Genomic DNA, 5,508 nt, shown 5'->3' on the forward strand with positions numbered 1-5,508 from the left:
TTGTTGACATCATTGTACATTCTATGATCAAGTACGAGGAAGACAAGGATTATTGGTATGGGATGGTACGTCAAGATCTTTGTTACATCCAGTATTTCCATTTTAACACCAAAGAAACTCTATCTATCTATCTATCTATCTATCTATCTATCTATCTATCTATCTATCTGTCTGTGCCTCCCTGTATGTCTGTCTCTGTCTTTCTGCCTGTCTAAATGTACATGCATATCGCCCAACCATGCGGGACACCACGCACGCACGCACGCCGATCTCTAAGCCTCGATGAAAAAGTCATGGAAAGACAACTCTTTTAATTCTGCAAGTCGGACTAGAGTTACCCCACGTAACTTTCGCGGCGAGAGAGAGAGAGAAAAGGGAGAACAAGTAATTTTTTGTCTGTATATATAATTCTCTACGTCGCCAACCATGCGGAACACCACGCACGCACGCCGACTCTTTAACCCTCCTCCCGCACTCACCTGCGCCTTCCTCGTTCTCCAGGCATGCTCACACAGTCGTTTTCCCAAACCCACCACATTTGGACAACTGTGTCATTCAGGAAGTGTTCATCCGCGGGTCGACTAGTAGAATATTAAAACAAAAAAGATTATGTTGGTACAATAAACAACATGAAGTGCGAATAAAAAAAAAGATGCGAAAAAAAATTTGTAACACGTGCCAGGGTACGTTGTTATTAGTATCTTAATTCGTTCAGTTATAGCAACAACACATGGGCGTAGGCATGGGACCCCTCCCCCCCCCCCGAAATAATATTACCCCCTGCGTGGGGGGGGGGAATCGGAATTTATTAACTGATTTTTTTGCTTTCATTTTGTTTATTTTAGTTGAGATTTTAATACTAAACCATCACTTGCCTCAGCGCAGTCAAGGGGGTTTTGAGTTAAAAAAAAACCCTACTAGGGGGTTTGGTAGTCAAAACCCCTCTTTTATAAAACAAAATAAAAAAAAAATAATGCAAACGACAATCCCCAAATTCCAAGAGCATAGCTAAGGAAGATTTTGATTTTAAAACTCCCTCCGAAATCTACGATAAACCCCCTCTTCAATATAAGACTATCCATACATCATTCACCAGTTTCTAGCCAAAAGGAGTTTTGTGTTACACCCCCCCCCAGCAGGGTTTGCAGCTAAAAACTACCTCTTCAATATAAAAAAAGCAAATTACACACACTCAAAATTCTATGAGCGTAGCCAAATGGATTCTTTAGTTTAAAGTGGGGTTTGAATCTATAAAATACCTCTTCAATATAAAAAAAAAAGCAAATTACGCACTTAAAATTATATGAGCGTAAACAAGCCAAGGGTGATTTTGAGTTTAAACACCCCTCCTAGAGTTTTTTTTAAATTTGTAAACCCCTCCAGATGGTTTTAGTTTAAATACACCCATACAGAGAGTTTTGAGGTTGAAAACCTCTCTCTTCAATTTTATTCTAAAGCAAACTACAGTCACCGAATTCTATGAACGTAGCTTAGGGGGTTATGAATTTGTTAAAAAAAAAACAGAGATTTTTTAGTTTTAGACCTCCAACAAATGATTTTGAAGATAAAACTTCCCTTTTCGATATAAAATCTAAAGCAAACAACAGTCACCTAATTCCATGAGCGAGAGGTTACAATTTTCTACCAGTGACTGGGCTCAATTAATAAAGTGCAGTGAATAGTCATCTTCGAAAATGAAAAAGAATAAATGTGGCTCAACAAAAATGGCTAAGACAGATTTTAGAAGTCAGTTATAGAGATCGGGTCTCAATTAAGGAAATCCTTTGCCGAACTGGGTGTCGACCTTTTAGTAAGGTTGTGTAATGTTGTAGTAATGTTGTGACAAAGCGTCGCATGAAGTTTGCGGGGCATGTTCACTGACAAAATGAATTACGCATACCCAGAGTTGCGATGACATGGAGGCCATTACGACAAAAGCGCAAACAGGGACATCCTAGTACAAATTGGCGCCACACTTTTATGTAGGTCCTCTGAGCAGGTGGGAAGAGGCTTCAGACATTGCCAGTGACAGATTTTTGTGTAAGTAGCTTACCGCCCAATGCGCCGAACGACGCGGGAGGATCTAAGTCAATAAGCATAGCATAAGGTTTTTGAAATAAAACTTTTAATAGCAGGATAATGCACTGTAGATACCTCAGAATATGCATTTTGTTGGCTTTTAATACCGGAAATAGTGGTTGGCACAGCGCTCCCCCAGCCCCACTTGCTAGGACTAACTCCAGGAAGAACCTATTGTAGGGTACAATAAACGTCTTCCGAAAGAATGAAGGGTCAAGATGTAATAAAGATTAATTTTGTACACACACACACATATATATTTAGGGCGGGGGAGAAAATTTCCCCCCTACCCCCCTCCCTCCATATTAAAAATCCTGGCTACGCCCATGCAACAACATATACTCGTCCTGGTATTCATGTTGCGGACAGATATAACACTATGACCTAAAAGGATAATAGAGTTTAAAGCTACCAAGCGTTAGATCCATGGGCGTAGCCAGGGGGGGGTTCTTGGGGTTCAAACCCCCCCCCCCCGAAATGAAATCCCCCCCCTTGGGGGGGGGGGTTGAGTCGGAATTTAGTGACTGATTTTTTGCTTTGATTTTGTTTATTTTAGGTGAGATTTTAATACTAAACCATCACTTGCCCTAGCACAACCAAAAGGGTTTTGAGTTTAAAACCCCCTACCAGGGGGGTTCGAGTTTAAAACCCCCTACCAGGGGGGTTCGAGTTTAAAAACCCCTACCAGGGGGGTTCGACTTTAAAAACCCCTACCAGGGGGATTCGAGTTTAAAACCCCTACCAGAGCGGTTCGAGTTTAAAACCCCCTACCAGGGGTTTTGAGTTTTAAACCCCCTACCTGGGATTTTTGCAGTTAACTCCCCCTCTTCTATAAAACAAAACAAAAAAAAATGCAAACGAAAATCCCCTAATTCCAAGAGCACAGTTAAGGAAGATTTTGATTTTAAAACCCCGTCTAAAATTTACGATAAACCCCCTCTTTAATATATAAAAAAAGCTAATTACGCACTCAAAATGTTATGAGCGTAGCTAAATGGGTTTTGACTCAGCTTTGAGTTTAAACCCCACTTGTAAAAAATACCTCTTTTTAATAATAAAAAAAAAGCAAATTATACACTAAAAATGTTATGAGTGTAGTCTAAGGGGTTTTGAGTTTAAACTCCCCTCCAGTGGAGTTTGAAGCTAAAAAGTACCTCTTCAATATAAATAAAAGAAAATTACTTACTCTAAAATCTATGAGAGTAGTCAAAGGGGTTTTGAGTTTAAACCCCCCGTCATCTTCAGTGTAAGAAAAAAAAAGCAAATTACGCACTCAAAATGCTATGAGCGTTGCCGAAAGGGGTTTTGAGTTTAAACCCCCATTCAGAGGGGTTTGGTGCTAAAAATACATCTTCAATATAAAAAAAAAAGCAAATTACACACTAAAATTATTTGAGCGTAGCCAAGCCAATCGGGGGTTTTGAGTTTCTTCTACAGATGGCTTTTTTTTTTAAAGTTTAAAACCCCTCCAGATGGTTTTGAGTCTAAGATCCCCCTACAGAGCATTTTGAGGTGGAAAACCCTCAACAGAAGATTTTGACGATAAAACTTCTCTTTTCGATATAAAATCTAAATGCAAACTACAGTCACTTAATTCCAAGAGCGTATTCAAGAGAGGTTACACATTTTTACCAGTGGCAGGGCTCCATTAATAAACTGCAGTGAATAGTCATCTACCGAAATCGAAAAACACTAAATATAGCTCAACAAAGATGGCTAAGACAGATTTCAGGAGTCAGTTATAGAGATCGGATCTAAATCAAGAAAATCCTATGCCGAACTGGGAGTCGACCCCTTAGTAAGATTGTGAGAGAACGACGCATGAAGTTTGCGGGACATGTTCTCCGACAAAATGAATTACGCATAAGAAGAGTTGCAATGATATCCTAGTACAACTTGACGCCACTCATTCATTGAGGTCCTCATAGTAGGTGGGAAGAGGCTTCAGACATTACCAGTGACAGATTTTTATGGAAACTGCTTGACGTCAAATGCTCCGAACGGCGTGGGAGGGTCTAAGTCAGTAAGAATAGCACATTAGGTTTTTGAAATAAAACTTTTTAATAGCATTAAAATGGACTGTAGATACCTCAGAATATGCATTTTGTTGGTTTTCAATATCAGAAATAGTGCTTGGCGGCGGGGCTTCGCCCCGCGCTGGGGAGCTCCAGGCGCTCCCCCAGACCCCCTTGCTAGTAATGGCGGGGAGTCCACAATTTTAAGGAAACAGCTTGACGGCAAATGCGCCGAACGACGAGGGAGGGTCTAAGTCAGTAAGAATAGCACATTAGGTTTTTTAAATAGAACTTTTTAATAGCAGAAAAATGCACTGTAGATACCTCAGAATATGCATTTTGTTGGTTTTCAATATCAGAAATAGTGCTTGGCGGCGGGGCTTCGCCCCGCGCTGGGGGAGCTCCTAGCGCTCCCCCAGACCCCTTTGCTAGTAATGTCGGGGAATCTACAATTTTTTCACTTACTCATGGAATAACCTATTCTAGGGCGCAATAAACGTCTTCCGAAAGAATGAAGGGTCAGAATGTAATAAAGATTATGTACACACACACACACACATAAATACATATAATTTTTTTTTTCGCAGGGGGGGGGGGGAGAAAAAAATTCACCCCCCCCAAACCCCCCCCCCCCCCGAAAAAAATCCTGGCTACGCCCATGGTTAGATCTAATAATTAAGAAAGGATGTCGCGTCTCCAAACATGTTTTGAATCTTACACTACTGATCAAACACTAACACGTATGTAAGACTTGAGCTATTAGCTGATTACATATGATTAGCAAACAAAAAGGGCCAGTAAGTTGGCATGTGATTGTAGATCTAGTTGGGCCAACTTTTTATTTTTTACATGTACTTTTTATGTACAATAAAAACTTTATGGCTAAAGGAAGAGGGTGCACGTTTAGTTTTAGATGGTGTAATAATTAATTAAAGTCTAGTTGAAGCTGAGAGAAGTAGGTGCTGTAACAATTAGATGGGTAAGGCCGTATTGAGACCCCATGACTGGCTGTAACAATTGGATAGTCAAAGCTGTATTAAAAACCCTATGACATACTGTTACATAAGTTTAGGCAAAGCTGTATTAAAATCTATGACAAGCTGTAACAAATAGATTAGGCAAAACTGTATGCAAGCCGTTTTAACGACCAAATTATCGCCCTTTCATTAGCTCATGCAAAACTGTGTCATTTATCCAACGTTTCAATGGTAGCTCTGCGCAAACCCGTAGTAAAATTATGCAGATAAACTACCGATATGAAAGTCTTTAACATAGGGTTATTAACTATTTTCTCATGACATGGTCATGTGGTCTTTGACAATAAATGAAATGTTTGTAAACATGGAGATCTAGTTAAGAGTCTTAACTCAAGATTAAAGATAGAGGTGTTAGAAGTCAGGTGGCATTGTACATC

Source organism: Biomphalaria glabrata, chromosome 4, assembly GCF_947242115.1.
Source record: "Biomphalaria glabrata chromosome 4, xgBioGlab47.1, whole genome shotgun sequence".
Taxonomy (NCBI): Eukaryota; Metazoa; Mollusca; class Gastropoda; family Planorbidae; genus Biomphalaria; species Biomphalaria glabrata.